Genomic DNA, 26,124 nt, shown 5'->3' with positions numbered 1-26,124 from the left:
TTCACATACCCGACCATGACAAGGCTCGGTGATTATATATAGCTAAAGGCTCGGTGTTAGTACCCAAATGCAGTGGTGTGCGCGCGATAGATATCATACCCGGCCATATAAGCTCGGTGTCACATAATAGTCATACATACTTAGACACGTATACATCAAAGTCCATAAGTATCATACATCATTGCTATCATCGTTTTCGTTACATCTATCCTTAGAGGATCAACTATCATATAAAGGAGGTTCTAGTATCGTGAAAGTATCGAGAAATCATGAGCTTTGGTAATCTTAGAGATGGAGTCATTTGGAAGACATTATGGAACTCATGAAAGGATATATAGCAAAATAACCATGCCTTAATGAAAGAAGGGTTAGCCTTACATACTTCTTTGTCTTCTTAACTAAATAACGTTCACCATCGAAACTTGAGCAATCTACATTTAGAAGGATTCATACTATGGTTAAGCTTTAATGACACTCTTAAATTCAAACTAGAATAATTCATGATCTAATAGAAATTGGGCAGCATTTCCACTATTTTTTCAACTCCCAAACATCCACAATAACGTCCACAATATCATCATCAAGTAATCACATTCCATTAAGTCTTCACAATTCATCCTTATGTTCAACTTATACCAATAACCTCACACCCATTTTAGCACATTTTCATACAATTCTTCCTTATCACTATTACTACCTTCCATAACAAGATTATACCCATATCATACTAAGAATCATGACTAAAGTTAGCTTACTACTCAAAAACATCATAAAAGTTACATTGAGCCCTCATTTTCCACTTTCTTCTTCTACCTAAGTTCTTCAACAACCAAGCATCCATGATAACATGAAATAAGCATGAAAACTAACCTTTTATCTCATGGGAATGAGCTTTGGAGCAGCTATCAACTTAGGTGAAAACCCTAGCTTCAATACCCAAGAATCTCTTATAGTCTACTAACCCTAGGAAGCCTTCTAACACATGAACACTTTGATTCTTGCCTCTTGATCTTTGTTTTCTCTTGGATTGGGGTGGAATATGCTTGGAGAAGGGTTTTGAGCTCTCAAGACTTGTGGAAGATGAAAAATGAAATAAATGAACAAAGGTCTTCTATTTATACAAAAAGTAAAAATTTAGCCCGGTGGACTTATACGGGTTCGTATAATATTATACGGTCCGTATAAGTGGACCGTATAACACCACCATGGGAAATTACCTTTCTGTAAAGGTTGAGTTATACCAACCCCCCTTATACATGCCATATAAAGTTATACGGACTGTATAAGTGGTCGTACAACTCCCAGTTGTACGAAACTTTCTCTTGATGATTCGTTCAACTTCCAATCCTCATGGAACCTTCTTGGCACTTACATAATACTTCATTAACCATACAATAGGCCCTATAGCAGCTCCTCAAGATATTCTAAATAAACATTAGCTCAATTATAGCGAAAACCTTTCCGAACATGACTTATATTCCACTTCCTTCAACAAACTAAATTTCACATATTCGTACGACTTCAAAATCTTATGGTATGCACCTTAAGTTATCTAATACTTCCATTAATCTGATAAGAACTTCATGTTCATCTTAAACTCGCATTGGTCTATTTCCAAGATGTAACAATTATAGTGATAGTAACTCGATATTGATCCGTTTCTATAAGTGTTGTTGGTTTATGCAATACTCGATATGACTTTTGGTGTTTTGTGATTCCATATCATATTCATCATGGATTTCTTATATTTATACACCTCAGGCATTCATTTGTACATATACATTTTGGATCGGAGTGCGCGCCGCACATATATATACACTTTGGATCGGAGTGCGCGCGACACATATATATACATATTGGATCGGAGTGCACACACCGCACATATATATATATATATATATATATATATATATATATTTGATCGGAGTGTGTGCGCGCATTTATATATACATAGTACGCAACGATACATATGAACACCGCGGGTCCCGTGAGTCATGGCGATCGAGACGTGGAGATTCTATATGTGGCATGTGTGTCGAGTGAGTATTGGCCATTGCGTTGCACGGCATTTATCTCATTGCATTGCATGTATCATTGTCCATCATACATTGACCTACTGATGGTTGGTTGCGTTGTGTTGTGGTTAATTTGAGATGTTATTGAGACTTGGCAGACTTATGGTTTAGAAGCTTCACCTTAGGCTATTGTTCGGTTGTGTGATATCCTGTAAGTTTGAGGGTTATTATGTGCCTATTTGTTGACTTGTTAATTCTATGTTTTCATATGCGTAAACTAATCTTAGTCGGCCTATGGTGCTTACCAGTATGTGTTTTGTACTGACTTACTCTTGTTGTACTTTTCCTTTGAGTGCAGAGTTTGTTACTGTTTCCAGTTCTCGTCCTCGAGAGTGATCCGAGGCTACTTGATGGAGATTGCAGGGTGAACTATTGGCTAGATCCGCAACCCGGAGGCTCTTCCTTTGTATATACTTGTCTATTCCGTATTCTTGATATTTGTATTCTTGAGACTTGTACTTCCTATCAAACTATGTATCTATGTAATAGTGACTCTTGTACTAGTCCAGACCAGATTTTGGGGTTATTATTACTTCTGCACTTGTTGTTTTATATAATTTGAAACTGTTAGCTAAATCACTGCCTACTTCCGCATAATTCTTATAAAATACTTAAATCAAATGAGGGATGGTTCGCCTACCTGGGGGGACAACGTAGGTGCCATCACAATTCACGAATTGGGTCGTGACAGAATGCATTCATTGTCATGTCAATATCCACCAAGAATTTGTGGGAGTTGAAGAACTACACAATTTAAATAATTTATATCTCAAAGGTACTTCAAAATTGTAACAGACGCAAAGTCCAATATTGACTTTTATTCATAAGTCAAATACCCCCACATTTTAAATATTTCAAATGACGTATTTTAGCCAATTCAGTATCATATTGTTGCCAATGGTAATGCGCAAAGTATCAATATCTTATATTAAGACATCAAATTCATATAATGTCTTTCAATTAACCATTTCACAACACATATGAAATAGAACTACTTCGTAAACCATTTTGGTGACAATTAAAGCATTCAACGTTACAAACTCATTTTGTTATAAGACGAAGACGTTACTATTACAAAAGCGCTTCAACTGATAATGTATCCAAAATGATCTACAAATAAAGTACATTTTCTCTAGATTTTAAATTATTCTAACAACTTTCAAGCATAAATATTATCCATTAAAAGAGAGGAATTCATATATATCATCCCACAACTTGAAAGTAAAAATTCGCATGATCTTTATGCAACATAGTTATGCGATGATAATATTCTTTGGTGTAGAATAACAAATTATAATAAGCATATCAAATATGTTATTCTTAAACTTATTTAGAATGCATTTCATGATCATCACAAGTGGGTCATCTACCCTAATATTTATTGAAATAAATTTCGCAGAAATCATAAAGGGTAGGAATTCATAAATAAGTAAAGTAAGGTTTAAAAAAATAGAACCCGATTTTTGTCACTTTTCTCTGATCCATTTATTTGATGGGATCTCCTTTTGCAATATCAATATCCTTTAAAGTCGCTGCCTTTTCGTATTAAAGGCATATTTTGGTGCAAGCTTGTCGATTGCAAGCCTTAGATTTTTCTTGCGTTTTTCACTTCCTGGCTTTGGGAAGCCCTAGGAGAAAACGTTATTGCCAAACTTTACAAAGTTGACGGATAAAGCCAAAATCACATGCGACTAGAACCCGGCTGTTGACAGCCCTCTTGTAACGACATATCCAAGAGTAACAAGTTCTTCTTCCAATTGAAATCCAAATTCGGCAACCACAAGTTCTTTTTTTTTTTTTTTCGCCTATAACGATCAATATCTACCACTTGTGAATTCTCCATAGCAGTTCGCTTGAAGTGAATGCTTTGAAGTCATGGGTTTGAATACGCAGTGTCTTTTTCGTAACACAATATCTCTTTAAGATTGTTAGAAAAATAGGAAAACATAATCGAAGAAGAAACGACTTTGAGGCGTCAATCGACTTTCCTTAAAAAGATATTGTCGTATACAAATTGAGAAAAATACAAGCAATTCCCTTCAAAATACAATAAAGCTCATGTTTACATGCCGATTTTTCTATATGCTACTTCAAGAGTGTCCTTATATTTATAGAACTTGAGAGATGATTTTTCAGAATAATCATGTTATTTCACGAACAGATGTGTCTGTTGACCTCTCACTATAAGAAAGAAGACATTTGCCAATAATTTTTTGTTTTTGGTCATAGTATTGACTATTGTTGTAAAAAGTACTTTTGGCAATAATATTTTTTTTTATTGTTGCATAGGCTTTTCCCATCGGCTGTTATTGCAACGACGTGCACCAAAAGTACTTTTTGTAACAATAGTCAATACTATTGCAACAAAATTAAATTGTTTGGCAACAAAAAAAAAAATTAATTTTTAAAAGTTTCATCATATATGTCAACAATAAAACTAAGTTGTTGCCGAATATTGAATTTGTCAATAATATATTTTTTTTTTCAAAAAATTATTGTCATTTCTGTACTTTCTTATAGTGTCTATATATTACAAACTATCTAACACCCTTGGGTGGCCGTAGCTCCGCCTCTGCCTAAGGCCTTCTCGCGATAGGCTTACGACACGAGCTTATTTCGAGAGACCCTAACTCTATGCTAAGCCACAATGTCCATTACATCCATTTTCATATGCTATGCTAACATAATTCACTATATTCTGATGATATGACAGTGCTTATTAGATAGCAATATTATCTTATTCGGCAGTTCAGTAGTAATTCTCGATGCCTTTGAAAAATATCCAGTTATTTTCATATTAAACGACATATAGGGGTAGTTGAAGTTTTTTCTTTTTCTTTTTTCTTCTTCTTCTTTTTGTCACAAAATTCAGTTTTTTTTTACTTTGTTGTGAAGATCCTTAGTTGAAAATAACCCCAAATTGTGGCTAGTTCTGTCTCTGTCTTCACTCTAATTAATTTATTAATGCTCATTCACACCACACCCCTCCGGGCTACCTTTACCCTCTCCCTTTTCCCCTTTTTTCCTTTATAGACTTTCAACAATAAAGTCCTTCATTAGCTATATGTACTAGTCCAATATGAGAAAAACAATGGATGGACTTTTTGCTTTGGCTAACTTTTCTCTACAGTAATAAAGGGCGGACTAGTTATGTGAAGCCTATGGTATGTTTTAGGTGGGCATGATACGGTATTTAAAACTTCAGTATGGTAATTTCTATTTTTTGCGGTTTCAAAAAATACTATACTATTACCATACTCAATTAATGGTATGGTTCGGTATTTTTAAGTTCGGTTTCGGTATTTTGCGGTATGGTAATTCGGTTACCATAGTTTGTTCGACTTCAACTTACATATACTCATATCGTAGAGAATTATAACTTCGCCTTTTCATGATTCACGAAATGTCTCAATTATATCGTGTTAATACCTCACACATGTAAAAATATTCAAAAGAAAGTACAAGCAATTTCCTTCGTAAATCAATTACACAAAAAAGACATTTCAATCAAGAAAGAGTAGGCAAAATTTCACCTCTAAACTATTAGTCTTGTGCTAATACTAGTTTATATATTTGCTAGTATTATAACACCAATATACATGAATTGTAAATGTAACAATATACTTCGTTATGGTATTTGGTATTTCGGTATTTGTTTTTATAAATATCCAATACCAAACTTTTTAAAAATGCATATCAAATATCGTACCAAATATCATAACACCGAAACCACGGTATAAAAAATTTAGTTTCGGTACCATGTCATGCCCACCCCTTAGTATGTTCTACAAAAAGGTTGTTTTGTTTTGGTTTCTTTGTTATGGTATCCGTTTTGGGTTTCAATGTCATATAAGATTCACTAAGGGGGAAATCATTCCTTATCTTCCATTCTAAGGGTCTAAAAACGAGACTTTTGATTAAGAATAAAGGAATTTTATCCATTTCACCACAACCCTTTACAAAATTACATTAGTTTTAGATTGTTGATGAGAAGCTAGATCTTTTATTACTATAGTTTTCTTTTTTTCTTTTTCTTTTTTGGATTCATACGGAATTATGCCCTCCTTTTCAACTTTGTGACGAGGACGAAAACGGCCAATTTAGCTTATCTATTAAAGATTCATTGTTCCTTGATACTTTGACAAGTCCTTCAAGTGATAGTAGGTGATTTAATTTGATTTTATAGGTTTCTTTGACTATTCTGTTTACATAAAATAAAGATTCTATTCTAGTGCTTCAGTAATGCAAAAATTAGTCGTCATCTACCTCATTAATTAATTATTATAGGCTTGTTGGACTAGTGTGTTTATATAAATAAAGAGTCTATTCCAGTGCTTCAATAATGATAAATTGTTTATTCTAACTTCTTCATTCGTTTGTTTGACTAGAGTGTTTATATAAAATAAAGATTTGCTTTTATTCTCAACGTAATTCAAATTCAATAATGGGAAAAATAGTTGTTCACTACCTCATTAATCATTATAGGCATGCAAATTATATTTTGCTCTAACTTCTTATGTACATAGTAAGATCTTTAACACAATGTTTAAAATCATCAAGAATAATAAAATAGGAGGTAAACGACAAATTGCGTTGCTTGGCCTTGGAGACACTGTATGTGGGAGTAATCTTAACATTTTGAGCCAGGTTAAAATATTTTCGTCCACCTAATCGTAATAGTTTATCATTGTTATCATTATTAGTGCATATTCAGTATATCATAAGTGTATAATTGATGTATAATCAATACATTGATTGTAAATCGATTATGCATTAATTATATTGCATATACAATAGCTAAAATTCGAAAGAAACAAATAAAGATTAGAGTTATTTTTGTTATTTGCTTTATTGGCATGACGTGCAGTGTAACTATTGAGACGTACGTATGTATGACTACAAATATTGTTTAAGTGAATTTATAGTCTATTTACTCAAACTTTTGAAATTTGCTTATTTCAAAAAGTGTTTTTTGTAGGAAGTGCTTCCGGAAAAGTATTTTGAAGAATAAAAGTTTGTGTGTTTGACTAATCAATTTGAAAAACATTCTTGTCAATATTCCAAAACGCTTCTGGATAAAAGTTAAGTACTTTTTCTTTGGCTTATGAAAAATAACTATTACGACTCAAAAATATTTTTTTCCCCTAAAAGCTTAGTCAAACACCTCAACCTTTTTTTTTTTTCTTGGGTTAAAAAAGCACTTAACTTCCAAGAAGCTTAGCCAGCAAGTTCAATACTCGTTATTTTCGTCTCAAATCACTAAAAAGAAACTTAAAACTATAAGTATAAAATAGATCGCATCTATGATTGACCATTGACACTAAGAGTGTGTTTGGCCAAGCAATTTTGAGGCCAAAAACATTTTCTTAGGGAAAAGAATACTCTTTTTTAAAAAAAATAAAAAAATAAAAATTGAGGTGTTTGGCTAATAAGTGAAAGTGTTTTTAAGTTGAAGCAAAAAAATAGTTCTTTTTTGCTTCTTGAAAAAAGCAGAAGCGAAAAATTACTTTTTTCAAGATAAAAATGTTCCTACCATAAGTACATATTTACCAAATATATTCCTCATTAATTTCATAGCACCTCATTTTGATTCTTAATGAGATCTCGATAATACATTTAAATGTTCAAAATAAAATTACAGTTACTTCATATTCTTGTTATAATTATCAAGTGGTAATTTTATATATTTTGAAATTTATATAGCAGATATAATTCATTTCTTGTCCCAAGACATTTATTTTTCTTTTGATCTTCAAGCAATCTTATTACTCTTTTTGCCGAAAAAGAATGACAATGTTATTTTATTAGATTTTATTTTGGTTGTTGTTGTTTTAGGATATGTAAATCATCATGTTGATATTATACCAATATTTAATATTTTCTTTGATTTATCTATGTACTATATTGATTGAAAATTTTAATAAGTACTTAATTTTAATTAAATAAAAGTAAAAATTTAATTAAAGTCTTTCATAATAGATATTTTAAATAACTTTTCACTATAAAATAGTCTTAATAGTAAACGTTCATTGCAGTTCAAAAAAAAAAAAAACTTTCATTGATACTTGTCCTTTTTCGTTGTTTGACGCTCAAAAACACTTTTTTAAAAAGATTAACCAAACATAATCTACTTATCAAAAGCATTTTTCAAATGAATTAGCCAAACACAAACTGTTTCTCACCAAAAGTACTTTTTTGGAAAGCACTTTAAAAAAAATACTTCTCAAAATCAGCAATTTTTAGCCGTTTGATTAAACATGCTCTAAAATCTTAATTTCTAGCAGTACCAATGAGCACTTTAGACGAAGAAATACACTGTCGGTTGTTTGTTCGTCAGCATGAAGCTCCATCTTTTCTAAGGAAAAATGACTATTTTTAATATGCAGATAACTATTCTTAATTAGGTGAAGTACGTGCTTAAATTATAAAAGTAGACATTTTCTTCGCAATAATAAGATGTATTATTTGGAATGAGTCGGAGTGGGTCCTTTTTGTCTTTTAGTTGGTTTAAGGAAATTTAATAATTCAAATAATTCTTACACTTCCACTAATGTAGTTTAACTAATTTTATCAGGTTGTTTATTTATATATAATTATCAATTTTTATAGATTTATTTTTCCTTTTTTTCTTCTCCCAAGTTACCAAGCAGCATAGTCTAAGCTACGCTTACTGACAGTTGCAAATATTACTTCATCTGTCCCAATTTATGCACTTTTCGGATTTCAAGATTTAAATAAGTCTTTCTATAACCATAATTTTTTCATATATATAAAAAAAAATTAATGTTATTATGACTTATAGTAATTTTTACGTAGTTTTCAAATATGTAAATTTTATTTCAAAAAACTTAAAGATTTCATGCCCTAATTCACAATCAAAATTAAACTGACTCTCAAAATTTGAACCATGCCACCTAAATTGGGACAGAGGGAGTACTTTATTCCATTATCTTTGCTTTTTAATATGTTTATAAACCAAGGACATCTCTATTCATTAGGAAACTTAACTTTGAACCCATCATTTTACCCTTAATGATAGGCCCATATAATAATCATAGAAATAACATGACATATCTAAACACTGTAAGTTTAAAGCCTAAAGGTACTTTTGGCATGCGGCAAAAGCCTTTCTTTCTTGAAGTTCATGTACAGTCAAACACTGTCACATAAAAATATAGTAACATATAGAATACCGAAAGTTTATTTAGCTGCATTCATTCGTCACAAAAAAAAATGATAACGGATATTGATATTTGACAGTGACAATTATTGATGTAGAACTCCTTTAAATGAACACTAAAGCTTAGACATATTCAACACACCACTAGCTTTCCAATTTTCCCTTCATCTTCATCTTGTAGTTAGCTTCAAAATATGAAAAAAGCAGAATTGGTGTTTGTTCCTGCTCCGGGCATAGGTCACCTTGTCCCCACATGCAGGTTTGCAGAAAAATTGCTCAATCTTGATGAGCAACTATGTATAACCATGATCGTTATTAGGCCTCAGGCTCCATTTGATGCAAGCATAAACACGTACATTCAAAGTTTCTCTTCCAATACTGCTAGCAATCATAGGATCAAACTCATCACACTTGCTCAAGTTGAACCACCACCCTTTGAAGAATTCACCAAGTCTTTGGAGAATTTCTTATCTCTGATGATATCAAGCTATAAACACCTAGTCAAAGATGCTATTATCAACAACAAAGACTCCAACACAAGAATAGTTGGATTAGTCATCGATATGTTTTGCAGTTCAATGGTTGATGTAGCGAATGAACTTGGGATTCCTCCCTATATTTTCTTCACTTCTGGTGCAGGTTTTATTGGTTTTGTGCTTTACCTCTCTGTATGGCACAGCCAAAATGGGAGGGAATTTTGCCTCACAGATTCTGTTTTAGATATACCAGCCTATACCAACTAGGTACCCTCAAATGTCTTGCCAAGTTTTGCATTAAACAAGGAAGGTTACACAGCGTTCCGTAACTTGGGTGTTAGGTTCAAAGAAACCAGAGGAATTCTCATCAACACATTTGCTGAACTTGAGCCCCATGCTTTGAGTTCTTTAACATCTGATCCTGAACTACCTCAAGTATACACAATAGGACCTAATCTTGACCTTGAGGGTCAAAAGGGTAGGGAGGAAAATAAGGAAGAAATCATGAAATGGCTAGAGGATCAACCACCATCATCTGTGATATTTCTGTGTTTTGGAAGCATGGGAGTTTTAGAGGTGCCCCAATTACAAGAGTTGGCGATTGCGCTTGAACGAAGTGGGGTGAGGTTCTTGTGGTCGATAAATGTGTCCAATATTGGTTTTCAATATAGCAGCAAGTTGGATGAGCTGCTGCCTAAAGGATTCTTGAGTAAGACTAAAGAGAGGGGAATGGTGTGTGGTTGGGCACCACAAGTGCATGTCTTGGCTCACAAAGCTACTGCTGGTTTTGTGTCTCACTGTGGATGGAACTCGATAATGGAGAGCTTATGGCATGGAGTTCCTATGGTGACATGGCCTTTATACGGTGAGCAGCAGATAAACGCGTTTCAGATGGTGAAGGATCTTCAACTGGCAGTGGAATTGAGACTAGATTACAGGATGGGGAATAGTAGTGGAGGAATAGTGACAGCAGAGGAGATTGAGAATGCTATAAGATGCATAATGGATAGTGAAAATCCAGTGAGGAAAAGAGTGAAAGAGATGGGGGACAAGAGCAGGGAGGTCTTGATGGAAGGTGGTTCTTCCTTTGATTCTTTAGGATGTTTCATCAAGACCATTCTTGACGGCTAGCAAGGGGGAAAAGAAGCTGTTGTCAAGACGATTGGAGAACATTATTACTGTTTGATTTTATTTTCCTTACCTAATCTATGTTTATGGAGAAAACAACTAAGTTTTAGATCTTTTGTACTACAATTCCCTGTTTTATGAAATGTTTTGTCAAAGATTACTTAGAGATCATATATCTTAGGGAATTTTTAATGTGTGCACTGAACTTTAATGTGTATTTATCCTTTTCTGGAAAACACTGGTGAGTCTGGTACACCCGGGTACAAGTAAATATTTTACATCTGTGCTAGTACAATTGCAGCTTGAAAGAATGCTATAACCATCTCTCGTTTAACAAAAATAGTGTCATATCAACACTCGGTTGCTAAACAGAACATCTACTAAAGAGGCAAGATTTATTCAAACAAAACGATGTATTCAACTGTGCAGACCTAATTGGAATAACCATACGAAAAGAAAAAGAATTTAAAAAATGTGTTATAAGTCAGAATCAGCTCAGATACACAAGCTCCATGCAACTACTGCAGCAACAACAATCCTCTGCAGCAGCCACCTAATTCCATATCAACCCTACAACAACAATCAAAGAAGCATATGTTACTACTGTTAGACCCTTAAGCACAAGTGTTCTCTACAGACTATGATGTAATCTTTCTTTCCTCAATGTACTGTTCTTCATTTTCAAAATACTCTTCTTTCTCGTCCTCTTCGACACAGTAGTACTCATCACCATGTTCATCATCATCAGTGTCGTTCTTATTTCCATTTTCCAGCAAGTCTCTTGATCGATGGCCTCTTGATCGATCTTGAATTCGATCCCTGATGGCTGTTTCCTAGTACCCATAATTTTATAAAATAAGAACCATTAAATAAAACCATATTCATGAACTACTCGTTAGTAGCTAGATACAACAATTCATTGATACTGCTCACCATTTTATGGCAACCCTCTTCGAACATCTGAAGAAATCCAGCGACCCAACGATCAGCATTTTCAATCCATTCATTGCGATGCATACCAGCAGTTTTTGCAACAGTTTGAATCTATAACATAAGGGCACATGTACAATCATGAATCATATCAACCACATAACAGAAAAGGACACAGCAAATTCTTCCTCGGGATACATAAAACTAATGAAAAAATTTCCAATTATTATAGCAATCACCTAAGACTGAAAGTAGGTCTCCAACTATGGATATCTTTCCCCAAATTCAAGCTACAAGAACGACTCAATAGCCTTGCTAAATCATACTGCTATTTTTTTCATCAGTATACCCTCCTTTTTCATTCTTTTGAGAAGGAGGGATCTAAGAATTCAGATTGTCCTAGAACTCAGGGAAGAAGCAAGCCTTAAAGTGCTATCTCCTCACCAACTCTCTGAAACCTAACATTCACACATCTAGCATTTGGATAAATCAGGTAGAGTTTATCCAAGTAGTTCGCTGAATATCATGTGCATGGCGTAGCAATGAAAGGTTAAGTAAGCTGAATACGGGGATGCACATGTTTTCTTATATCCATGTCTAGGTTCTTCTTTTCTCTCTGTTTCTTTAATATGTCAAGCAAAAATTCTACTTCGCCTATTTCCCATACACTTGAGAGGGTGGTGACTATTCTTGAAGTATATCATTGTATGATCTGACGACAGACGAAATGAGGAACAACTTGGAAACAAAGGAAGTGGCTCTTATCCCAAGTAAATTAACTGAGCGCTCAAAAGATAATGTAACTACGAGCAATTGCAAAGGAAATCCACGATACTTTCAGACACCAATTCTGTTTCTACTAGTCATAAACTTACTTGCATCTCTGATCTTATACTTTCTTCCTTCCAAGTTCCACCCACTTTTAACGTGAGGCCCTTATGAAACCAAATCTATTTGGGAATCTCATAATATCCCTCTTACTTAAATCTGCTCATTTCAAGAAATAGGTTTCCCCAAACTCCAATATAGCCTTGTGAACTCTTGAATGCCACAGATTGAACCAAACTACAAAGACTTAACGGAACATTCTAAAAGCATCCAAAGAAAGTGAAAAGATTACTTCCGCTATCCCCCAGCAACTCTTCTTTCCCTCAGAAACCAAAACGAAAAAGAAAGTAGCGGAAGGAAAAAGTAACAACTTGAAATATATTTAAATGCTACATAATGAGTGATTGATATCACCAAGAAGGCACTAAAAGCTGAGAGATAAACACTATTGCTACAAATAAACAAAAATGAGATTAGTTAAAAGCAAATGTAAGACTTAAATCTTGATACCTACTGGTTCACAGTTAGCGGCTCAGAGTGTGAGGTGATATAACGAGGTGCTGAAAAGTCAGATTCAGTTACTCCTATAACCTTTATAAATAGCTCTAAAGTAACAGACAAATACCCCTAACTTAACATAAAGGTTCTCGTGCCTAACCCAGCATCCTGAGAAAGAAAATGAAAGTGGGCTTTTAGTACATAGGAAAAATTTGCACTTTTCTCCCTTGGTTATTTACAGGTATTGATTCTGGTCTTATGATTTTGAGTTAAACAAATTTAACCTTCATTAATTGAAATGCATGTTTTGGTCCCTCCACTTACGAGTCTCGCAAATTAAAGGGACTGCTATTTGCTAAACCATGTAACTACCCATGTATTATGTTAAGTCAGTACTTCTACACCATATCTTGATGTAATATGGCGCTTTCAATTTAATTATTTTCTCTAAAGATGGACCAAAACTACAGAGTTTAATGGATTCAAGGTCAAATTTGCTTGCATCAATCAAGACAAGAGGCAATCAAGAAAGAAAAAGCTATAAGAAAAAGGACAATTAGCTATTTGAGTAGTTGTACTATCCAATTAATAAACTGTTTGTTTTCTACATTTTTGGGTTAGAAATGAATTCAAGTCTATCTTAGCTCTTTCCATCAATCATAAAAAAGGCATTGATTACTCATGCATACACATAGTATCATTTATACATGCAGACAACTGATTGTCCTTCATATTGAGGCCATACCTTTTCTCCCACTTTCTCCTGATGTTCTTTGACTTTCTCCTGTAACTGCAGTAGCCTCATGTTGACCCTCAATCGCTTTTCCTGAATAAATGAAGCAATATCTCATCAAAAGGCCATATCACATACCATAGGAATTCCATGTGAAGCAATCAAAAGGGTCGAAATAAGTAAAGCAGAACACTATATTTGGACAAAGATCATGCCTTCACATAGCTAACACCAAGTTCCTTCCTTGAATATCCACGATCCAAGTTTCGCATCACATACTGATTATAGTCTTTAACTATCCTCATTATCATGTCTGAAGTTGAAATTCCATTTGTTCGTTTTGTTTCTTTAAATCTTCCAACAGCTTTGACCTACAAAGGAGACTGTTATCTGTAGAATGTTTCAAAACTAATCAAGCAACAAATGAGCTATGCATGATGCCAGAATCTATAAGCAATTACTCACAAATTCATAGACATCCTTTCCCGCTCCACTAGCATCGGCATAACTGTCAATTATTCAAGAAAAGAAGAATATTAAACATACCCCATTCCAGATTCTTGTATTGACTAGACAAAAGTTTCTCACAAGGATAAAATAAACTACAATAAAAAACAGTTACTAAATACACATACTCTGATTGAATCCTGGAAAGCAAGTTTAAGAGTCAGTCACACTTTTTTCATTTTAAAGATCCTTGTAGTTCAAAGACAAAATTTTATGTTCTTTTAGGTGCTTCGCATGACAGTGTCCACTTGTCTTTAGTAAGATGCTTTATAATTTAGAGTCCATTGCTTCTCTAATCATATTTACCATGAACTTCTTGGGCATATACTTTTAAACTTTCAACATCTTAAAACAATACAGTTGTAAACGAAATGGATTGGGAGGTGGGGTGGGAGGAAAGTGAACATCATTTTCATGATAGCACATACACAAGTTCATGGAAATAATGATTATTCACTTTGTCCAACTGAAAGATATCTCATTTGTGTTAAAGCATCATTGAAGCTAAGAAATCTTACGGAAGAGCATCATGAGCAATATAGTCAATATGATGCTTGTCAAGGAACTCTTGATTCAACACCCATGGGGCATCAGGAATAACTTCATCTACCCACCTAGAAAAAGTAAAAGATCACTCAATTCCAGTGCACTAACATAAAATAATAAAAGAAAATTAACGGCAATAGAACTAAAGGATTACAAATAAATGGAGAGCCTCCACACGTAAATGGAGAATCAAGCAGCCATAACAGATTTGAGACTGAAAAATGCACAGATTTAATTACTCCAACTGGTCATGATTGATGCTGCCTAATTGAGGCTGAATCACATGAAAGCCCGACATACATCATTTGTTTTCCGAATTTTCCAGTACCAAAGAGGCAATTTAGGTAAAGGGAAAAAGCATATTTGGATAATACATGTTCTTTGGAAAAGTCATTTTTGCAAATGAGATATGATGCTGAAATTGACTGTAATCAATCGATCAAATATGTGCTAGTCCCAGATTAGTTTGGCCAGCTATATGAATCATCTATATACATACTTGCAGTCGAATCTACTGAAAAAAAAAGGAAGAACATAGTTGCAATGGCGGAAAAAGGAAGAACATACTTGCAATGGCGGAGGGATTCGTAACGCTCTTCCTCTGTCATAACAGTTTTACCCTTATATTTGCGTGTCATCTCGTCAGAGCAACAACCAACAAGCAAATATGTATTGGGAAACCTGTAACCATCCCAAAATAACTATTTAATGAAGAGATTGAGAAGCCAAGATGCCTGAAGCATTCGGTAGTTCACCAATGGGGCCACACTCAGCGGTATTTACCCAAAATCAACTACAAATTGAGAAAGCAATCAATAGAATGAAGAAGGAACATATGGATACTAACTGAACTAAAAAGATCATAGCATTATTACCTTCAGCTAACATAAGTGACTCTTCCCAAATTACACAAAATTACTGATAACTGCCTACAATGACCGGTCACTCTATGTCTACACGTATATTTTAACATAAAATATCGATCAATCAACCATGCCTCAGTTTTAAACTATTTGGAAATCGGATACATTAATCCTCTAAACTTATTCCACTCTCATCATGCCCATATCATTAAGGACCCATTATATTATGAATATTTTTATAATGGGCAACCTCTATATCCATACTCATGTCCATATCATTCTGATAACTCAATGTTTACAGGATTCATATATTATTACTCTCTGTCCCAATTTATGTGATACTTTTCGCTTTTCCAGAGTCAAATTGACTAAACTTTGAAGCTAAATTAGATTAGGTTAACTCATTATTTTAAGATTGAAATTTATATATTTGAAAACTATATGAAAAGTTCTATGAGTTGCAACTTTTCTCATATCAATTTTGTGAAAAAATACATCTCAAAATATTAGTCAATTTTGATGCAGTTTGAATCTCGGGGAGCCAAAAATATCACATACAAATTGGTACAGAGGAAGTATTATTCTTTCACACGGTCCACCTCCCACCAGCAATAGGACAGAGGAGAAGAAATCATCTAGTATTCATTATATTGTAATAGCAATTTTTCGTATTGCTAGGCAGCAATATATACATATAAATGCAGCAATATATACATATAAATGTAGAAGCATTGTGATAATGCAGGGAGAACCACACACAAAAGCTAGCTAGCCATTAAAGTTGGGAGCGCCCAATGCTATATATATAAGCCCACACCAAGCAGATACCAGTACCGATGTGGGACATAACATGCATGAAAATAAGATGGAAGCATTACAGTTTTTTGGCTTGTTCGAGGGAGCGGGCGTGGCCAAAATGGAAGAGATCGTATATCCCATCAGCGTACACACGGACGGGGCGTTCTGATGATAATGGGAGATCATCCGAATCATGGTGGTTGCTCTCTCCCATCTTCATTCCTATCTCAATTAAATTTCCCTCCCGTCCAGTATTGCTTTGTGTTACAGTTCTTACCTTTTTATATGTCCCACTTGTTGCATGAAAAGCTAAAGGCGCGATATACGGAGCCAACCGATATAATCCCGATTCCCAATCCCAAGTTCCCCCCTAATTATGTTTGCTCTTTCTTATTTATACCAAATTGAATAATAAAAATTTATCACTTAGGGGTCGTTTGGTGCATGGTATAGTTTGATATCCAAGACTAATTTTTTTATGTTTGGTAGAAGGTATAAATTTATCCTGGGATAAATTTATACCTTGTACCAAATAAAGTATAAAATGCATCTCATGGTATAAGCTGGGATATCCCAGCATATCCCACTTATCCTGGGACTATTTTATACCATCTAGGAGATGGTATAAAATAGTCCCAAGATATGGGACAAATTAGTCCCGGGATTATAATCCCGGGATAATTTTGGCCATGCACCAAACGACCACTTAGTTATTCTCTTTGTCCCAATTTATGCGATAGAATTCGGATTTTGAGAGTCAAACTTCTTTATTTTGATCGTAAGCCCAGATATAAATGTGGGCACTAAAAAATCCACAAGTTAATCTGGATAATATGCTAAGTTCAAGATGTATTGATCCAAACAAATATTATGAGCTAATATAATTGAGTTTATTACTTAATTCCAACATACATTAATTTAATTGAAAGACCAATTCAATTGGGCTAGTCTATCTTGTTGGACTCACATGATGAACCCGCTCCATTAGCCCAAGGTCCATGTCATGTGTCAAATGACGTTCCGCGCCAAGTCAACTCAAGGACCAATAAAATCGTACATGTGAATAAGTGACTTAGCATGCCAAGTCAAAATAAGAATCAATCAAATGTCGCCAAGTGTTCAAATGACATGGTTCAACCAATCATATACATACCCTAGCTCTCCCCTGCAACTATAAATAGGGGTCTTCATAAGGCCAAAAGGCATTAAGAAAAATACATAGAGAAGCTCTCATCCCCAAAGGCGATCCGCAAGTCTTCCGCATACTAAGAAGTCTTCGTCTCAAAGTGGTGAGCCGCAAGTTTCTATACCTCTACATTTGTGATCAAAGCTTGGCTCCGCATTCGTAGTGAAATCTCGACAACAAGTAATCCGTCCATTCAAGAACAAGCAAAGCCGTTGATTGACGGTCATGAGGAAAAGAATCAGAGAATTACATCTTTTTATTTAAGATTTCATAAACATTGTAACCCCCACACAAATTCTTGAAATCAAATATGTTCTACGTCGCTATTTTCTTGTCTTGATTATTATTTTACAGGAACGAATACTTAGTCGTTACAAATTTGGCCAGCCCAGTGGGACAATCTTTACCTCTCATCTCTTCTCTTTGAATCTCAAGAACACCAAGATGGCCGCAATGAAGTTCAACCCTAGATCTGACTCCAAAAGCGGATATAAAAATTGTTGGCCAAATCAAAAGAAGCAAAGCCAAAATGTTGTGTCACACCCCAACGAGGAGTATGACGGGCTCCAACCCATAGGCCAGGAACCACCTGACTTAGCGGTTACTCTGAACATCATATACCGTAACTCAAAGAACACCAGCACGCAGAAAAGGCCCAACATAGAAATGTCTGATAATCTAACATATATGTACAAATGTGAACCGACAAGTTCGCTACAACTTCACGAGTATCATAAAGCCGGCAAGGCTATCAGAAAAATATCAAAAACCCAAAACAAGGCCGACAAGGCCATACATAATATTTACATACCCCACTATGTCTATGAGCCTCTAAGAGTGTACATGTGAGCATATATTACACTAGCAGAAAAGTACCAAAGGATAGCAAGTCCGGAGTAGTGGCACTTGCTGACACCGCTGAAGCTGGAAAATCCTACTGCGGTCGCTCCTCAATAACCCTGTCAGAGCCTGCAGCATGAAATGCAGCGTCCCGTGCAATGGGATATCAGTACGGGTAAAAGTACTGAGTATGTAAGGCTGGAATCAATAACATTTGTAGGACGGAGATATAAAGAGAATAGAAGTAACCTGCCATATGAGAACGTACAATATACAATGCATGAGTTTAAAATCATATGCAAGCATACACACATATATAAATAGTATCATCATCATAACGTACCCGGCCTTTTCAGGACTCGGTGTATAACGTACCCGCCCCTTTCGGGACTCGGTGTATCATACCAACTGATCAGTGGTTGCACAATAGATATCGTACCCGGCCGACTATAGCGCGGCTCGGTGTAGTAAAATAGTGCATACATATATAAATACAATGCATAATGAGCCAATGAAGTACAATGGCCTTTCGGAGTGACATAAGGTCGGTAACCTCCGAAACAATTTATGAAACCCGTATCGAATCAAAGAAATAATTAAATGATGATAAACATGATAATGTTTCAAGAATCAATCAAATAATTAAGGCTTTAAGATTTGAAACGCATAGCATAGGAATGGAGTGAATTTGTTATGGAATGCTCATGTTCATGTTCTAGTTGGATTCGTGCCAAAGAAAGAGAGAAGCGAATACCTTACATACCTTATTCGCCAAGCCACCACTTAAAGGAATCCTTTACTTCGATGCCTGGCCTTCACCCGAACCTATATATATTGGGAAATATATCTTTAATCATACTTCCATCATATTTCCATCAACTTATATGCACTAATTATCAAAGACTAATTTGGTTTATGAAAATTTGGGCAGCATCTCCCCTATCTCATCTACTTCCTCCAAATACCAAAACAACTCCCAAACAATACCAATAACATAAACAAAAATATCCTCAATATTCTACAAGATAAATATGTACAATTCTATCCAAAACTCCCTTCAAACTTCAATCCATAAGCCAACAACACCAACACAATAATTATAACTCATATTCTCATAAATATTCCTAAATCAATATTAATAAAAAGAGATTCACGCCTTACATTTGCTAGAATAGGAAGATATTCAATATTTACTTTGAATCCAAGCCAACTCCAACTCAAAACGAAACTATAATCGCGGCTATACGCTATCCGGACCCCGATTAATACTCCGTCACAAAAAATTACTCAAAATCCTCACTTTTGTGTTGTATATGAGCTCTCATATGTTGCTGAGCTTTCTAGAATATTTTAGGAGATTATGATGGAGAAAAATGGGGTTTTTAACCCTTTTATAGTGGATAAGAGTCGGTTGGCACTGTAGCACTGTAGCAGCGCGCCCTGCTCTGCCCGCCTAACTTGTAACGATCATAATTCTCTACTCCGACGTCTTATCGATGAGCGGTTTGTTGCGTTGGAAACTAGACTTCATGAACTTCAATTTATTTTGCTTTGCTTCAAAACTCCTCATATACTAAAAGATATTCTTTCTCAAAGTTGGACCAAAATTGCCCCTCATATTTTCCATAAAATCCAACAAATTTAATTTCCTTGATCCACTTGCCCTCTAATTCTTCCGTAGCTTATTATATGAACTTAAGCCATCGTAACCATGAGATAGGTGCATACAATCTCACATATCCTAGGAAGTCCTCCAGGTATACACTCAAAACAACTAATGCCTAATAGATTTCACGTACAAAACTATGAGGTGTAACATGCTGGAACAACAAGTGCTTCAAGTACCATCCAAGACGTCTCATGTTTCTAGTTCGTCATCTTCAAAAGAAGGAATATCGTCTTCATACGTGTTAAAATTAGGGAACAACATCGCTGAAGTGGTAGAAAGAACGTTGGCTCGACTAAGGCTGTCACAAAAACGCCATCGCCAGTCCAACAATCCCTATATTCAAAAAGATGATGTCTTGAGCACTAGATCTGCTCTGATCATTCCTCATGTCATTCCTCAATCCAAGCTCTATCCAAGTGATGATTCATCCTATTCTTCATCATTTGTGGTGGTCATGCAATAGATGGTGATTGAAGCTTTCACTATAGAAGAACAACTTGCAAATTTGACGAAAGCAGTTGAAGGCCTATCAAAGTACGTTAAAGATTGAGATGCTAAAATCACCAAGTTAACAAATAAAATGGAGAGCGTGGCCAAAGGAGAATTTACCTTAGCACCTGTAAAGCTTCATGAAACACAAGAAGAAGGAGAGTTCTCCACAAAACAAGCAACAAGGATCAAGGAGATCCAAGTCTCTATCGAAGGTCTGATTCACATTGACCAATTGAAGGACTTCATCATGGAAGCTATCAAGGATAAATCTGAGTCCGCATTCAAATCTTCTCTTACATATGTTAAGCCTTATATTAAAGGATTGATAACTTGAAGATGTTTGCTGGCTATCAGCCTCCTAAGTTGCAGCAATTCGACCGCAAAGGAAGTCTGAAACAACACGCAGCACACTTTGTTGAAACTTGCAATAATGCTGGAACATATGGTGATGACCTTGTAAAACAATTCGTTCGATCCCTCAAAGGGAATGCCTTTGATTGGTACATAGACCTCAAACCTAGTTCCATTAATAGATGGGAGCAACTAGAGCAAGAATTTCTCAACCGCTTCTACAACACAAGGGGTGTTATAAGCAAGATAGAGATTACAAATGCCCGCCAAAGGAATGATGAGCAAGTTGTTGACTTCATCAATCGCTGGAGGAGTTTGAGCCTTAACTGTAAAGATCGTCTTAGTGAAACTTTTGGGATCGAAATGTGCATCCAAGGTATGCATTGGGGTCTTCGATACATCTTGAAAGGAATAAATCCCAATACATTTGAAGAGTTGTCAACACGTGCGCATGTTATGGATTTAAGCATACATACAAGTGGAGATCAATGGCTTCCTGTCTGTGAGCCTCACAAAGACGAAGATATAGAAGAACTCCATAGTAGGGGCAAGTTTGAGTCCGAAGATGAAATTGAAGAGTCCACTTATGTTACAATGTTCCTCATAGTAAGAGCCTAAACTGCAAGTTAAAGTTCTCTTCGACACACGAGATTAAACTGCACGCCATAAAGCTCATCAAATTTGAGTTAAATATGCAAGTTGAAAGGCTCCTCGACGCAAGAGCCTAAACTGCATGTCACAAAACTCATCAAACTTGATCTAAATCTTCGAGTTGAAATTACATGTCGCAAATTAAGCACTTCAAATTCGAGCCAAAGGTTCAAATTGAAATACTCATTGACACACGAGTCTAAATTTTATGTCACAAGCTCTTCAAATTTGGACTAAATCCTCAAGTCGTTAAGCTCATCAAATTTAAACTAAATCTTCATATCAAGAAACTCCTTAAATTTGAGCAAAGTCTTCAAATTTCAAACATCTTCAAATTCTAGCTAAATCTTCAAGTCACGAAGCTCCTCATTCGAGTGAATCTTCAAGTTAAAATGCTTTTTGACACACGAGCCTAAACTTTATATCATGAAGCTCCATAAATTTGAGCCAAATCTTCAAGTTGCAAAGTTCTTCAAATACGAGCCGAATCTTCAAGTTGCAAAGCTCTTCAAATTTGAGCCAAATCTTCAAGTTACAAAGCTATTCAAATTTGAGCTAAATTCTCAAGTTACAAAGCTTTTCAAAATCAAGCAGAGTCTTGAAGTTACAAAAGTCCCGTGAAAAATGAGCTAAATCTTCAAGTTGAATACTACTATCCCACATGAGTTTAAACCGTGTATAGTGCAACAAACAAAGAAATGTTCGCTAGCTTGAAAAACCTCAAATAGGGCTGTCTAGAAAAGAGTCAGGACATTAAATAAAACTTATTGAACTGCGTTATGACTTGATCATCTTCACCGAGGTACGTATGCGCTTAGAGTTACATTCTAAGTTCAGTCACATAAGAACAAAAGAGGTGTGGCAAGATGTGGTCACCAAAAGTAAAGTTGGGGGCATCACATTAATTCTTTCAAATACAAATATATACATTGCCAAAGGATCAAGGCGATGTGCGTCAAACTGAAAGGGACGTTTCATTGCTTCAATATTACATTACAAGAATTTGATACATCTAAAAAATGGAGCAACGATGAAAATAGATAGACAACATCCTATACAAAGAGCTTAAAGTCATATAAATGATTGAAAGCTGAGGTTCATTGTCGATTATCTGGAATGCCTCTCCCAAATTCGTTAGATGTCTCAACATTTGATGAATCACCTCAACAGCACGTGTCCGCATTCAATAGTTGTGTTGATTGCTTGAGAAAGGGTCTTTTTGTTAAGCCATAAGCATGGTGGTTTATTTCTTTTATGTAAGTGTTTATTGAAGGTTTCATATGTGAGAAGTCCTCTCCCAGAAAAGAAAAAAAAACCTTCAATCAGCAGAGAGCCACATTTGATAAGCTTCAAGAATACAAAACAATTCAAGTATACGCAGGATAAGGAGCAGCTTTGCAAGATGATCTACTGTAACAAATCTTTCTTTTGCATTGAAATGTTGCTTGCTACTTGGTACTCAGAATTCAGTATATCCATATCTTATGTATCTCTTTGGTTTGATACCCTCGGCATTCCATTTCAAACCTGTGAGAGAAGCAAAGAGAAGGGAAGTGAATACTTGTGAAGCATGATATGAAGAGTAGCCGTGTTTCGTATTGTAGAATCAATTTTGGGAAAAAAATGTATAGTTCAATCCAAGATAAGTTCAGTCTCCAACTTTGGCTTGATCGTAGCTTTTGAAGACTGGAAGATGAAGAATCAAACAGATTCCAATTCAGGCTCTGTAAACATATGATATGATTATTGTTGTTTGCCGAAAGCAAGCAAATCTGAAGCTTCAGCACAGTTGTATCAACTTCGAGAAGTTGCTACAGCTAATCTGGAGGGAGCTTCATCATGAAATTTGAATATGTTTTAGGTCCTTGTTTTTACTTCCTAACTGCACAAACAACTTACGATTTGGATGCTCCGAGCACAAGATATGAATTTTTTGATGAGAGTGCGCAAAGCTGAAAAGCAGGCAATATGGCAAACGCTTGGACTAGTTGCAAGAAATTATTGCTACTAATCTTTGGAAGATATATATATATATATATATATATAAGTCTTATTTCCAATGGAGCAGATGACTAGCTATTAGGGTACTCTGATCTCAAGATACGGACGTTTTGACAAGAGAGCATAAAGCTGTGAAATCAGTATTGCATGACATATTGTCAAATTGAAAAAAATAATTTCTATCAATCCAGGATGAATTTTACTGTGAATTTGGATATATTGCAGATGTTAGAGTTACGATTCTGTCTGATCAAAGGCCTTTGAATTTGGTGTTTGATCTTTGATTCACCTTGAATTTATGTTAGTATGGTTTATGGAATGTTCTAGAGCTCTTGAGAGGTGTGGAGAATAAATGAAATGAAAAATAAGAACTTGGGTCGTCCATGTATATATATAAAAAAAAATTGACAATCGTAACTCTAACATCTGCTAGTGGAGCTCATGGACGAATTCATTCTTTTCCGGGCGGACATCACATAGACTACCCATTGATTTGTGGCTAAGTGCATCAGCCACTACATTCGCCTTTCCAGGATGATATAAAATACTCACATCATAATCTTTCAATAGTTCTAACCACCGCCTTTGCCGCAGATTTAACTCCTTCTGCTTGAAAATATATTAGAGACTCTTGTGATCTGTATAAATATCAACATGTACACCGTACAAGTAATGTCTCCACATTTTTAGCGCATGAATATCCGCAGCTAATTTGAGATCATGGGTCGGATAGTTCTTTTCATGTTTCCGCAACTGTCGGGAAGCATAGGCAATGACTTTACCGTGTGGCATCAACACACAGCCCAATCCGACACCGGAAGCATCATAATAGACAACATAACCATCTGGTCCTTCTGGAAGTGTCAGGACTGGGGCTGAAGTTAGTTTGTCCTTCAATTCCTGAAAACCGTGTTCACAAGCATCGGTCCACTGAAATTTTGCTAATTTCTGAGTTAGCTTCATCAGTGGTGCTGAAATAGAAGAAAATCCTTCCACAAATCTTCTATAATAGCCTGCTTATCCCAAAAAGCTACGGACCTCTGTAGGTGTTGTAGGCCTTGGCCAAGTCTTTACAGCTTCAATCTTTTGAGTATCCATGCGAATACCATCAGCTGAGATAATATGGCCCAGAAAAGTCGCAGAATTCAGCCAAAACTCACATTTTGAAAACTTGGCATATAATTTACGAGTTCGAAGAATTCCAAGGATAGTACGTAAATGATCCGCATACTCTGATTCTGACCGAGAATATACTAGAATATCATCGATAAACACGATCACAAATAGATCTAGAAAAGGCCTGAATACATTATTTATCAAATTCATAAACACTGCTGGAGCGTTAGGTAACCCGAATGACATCACCTGAAATTCATAATGTCCATACCTAGTTCTGAAAGCTGTCTTCGGAATGTCTTTTTCTCTAACCCTGACTTGATGGTACCCTGATCTTAGATCTATCTTGGAAAACCACTTGGCACCCTGTAATTGATGGAACAAATTATCGATTCTCGAGAGCGGATATTTGTTCTTTATTGTCACCTTGTTCAGCTGCCTATAGTCGATGCACATTCGCAAAGATCCATCTTTCTTTTTTATGAACAAGACAGGTGCTCCCCATAGCGATGAACTGGGTCTAATGAATCCCTTCTCAAGCAAATCCTTCAGTTGTGCTTTCAGCTTTTTCAATTCTGCAGGAGCCATTCTGTAAGGAGGAATAGATATAGGTTTGGTATCCGGCAGCACATCAATGGAAAAATCAATCTCCCGCTCCGGTGGAAGGCCTGAAAGTTCATCTGGAAATACATCCGAAAATTCATTTACTACCAAGACGGATTGAAAAGTCGGCAGCTTTGCTTCGGTGTCATGAACTCGGACTAAATGATAAATATAGCCTTTAGCGATCATTTTCCTCGCTTTGAGGTAGGAAATAAACCTACCCCTTGGAGATGCTGTGTTACCTTTCCATTCAAGTACTGGTTCTCCTGGAAATTGGAATCGAACCATCTTTGTTCTGCAATCCACATTAGCATAATAAGAGGCCAACCAATCCATGCCCATAATCACATCAAAATCTAACATTTCCAGCTCAATCAAATCAGCTATAGTCTGACGATCACATACTACAATCACACAATTTCTATATACTTGTTTAGCTATTATCGGGTCACCAACAGGAGTGGATACCTCAAAAGGTTTAATGGGATGGGGTTTCACTCCAATATGGATGATAATATAAGGAGTGATATAAGACAAGGTAGAACCTGGATCAATCAATGCGTAGACATCATAAGAGAATATGGTCAATGTACTTGTAACCACATCAGGGGAGGACTCAAGATCCTGTCGTCCTGCTAAAGCATATATACGGG

At 35.5% G+C, this 26,124-nt stretch overlaps 2 pseudogenes; one reads left to right on the top strand and one right to left on the bottom strand.

The window, feature by feature from the left end:
- The first annotated feature begins 9,250 nt into the window (after positions 1-9,250).
- On the top strand, positions 9,251-11,112 carry LOC132068733 (anthocyanidin 3-O-glucosyltransferase 2-like; annotated as a pseudogene).
- A 361-nt stretch (positions 11,113-11,473) lies between these two features.
- Positions 11,474-17,562, bottom strand: LOC132066470 (choline-phosphate cytidylyltransferase 1-like; annotated as a pseudogene).
- Positions 17,563-26,124: the final 8,562 nt, after the last annotated feature.

The sequence above is a fragment of the Lycium ferocissimum genome, chromosome 8 (assembly GCF_029784015.1).
Source record: "Lycium ferocissimum isolate CSIRO_LF1 chromosome 8, AGI_CSIRO_Lferr_CH_V1, whole genome shotgun sequence".
NCBI lineage: Eukaryota > Viridiplantae > Streptophyta > Magnoliopsida > Solanales > Solanaceae > Lycium > Lycium ferocissimum.
Note: the sequence above shows the minus strand (reverse complement) of the source record. Positions and strands in the feature narration are given on the sequence as shown.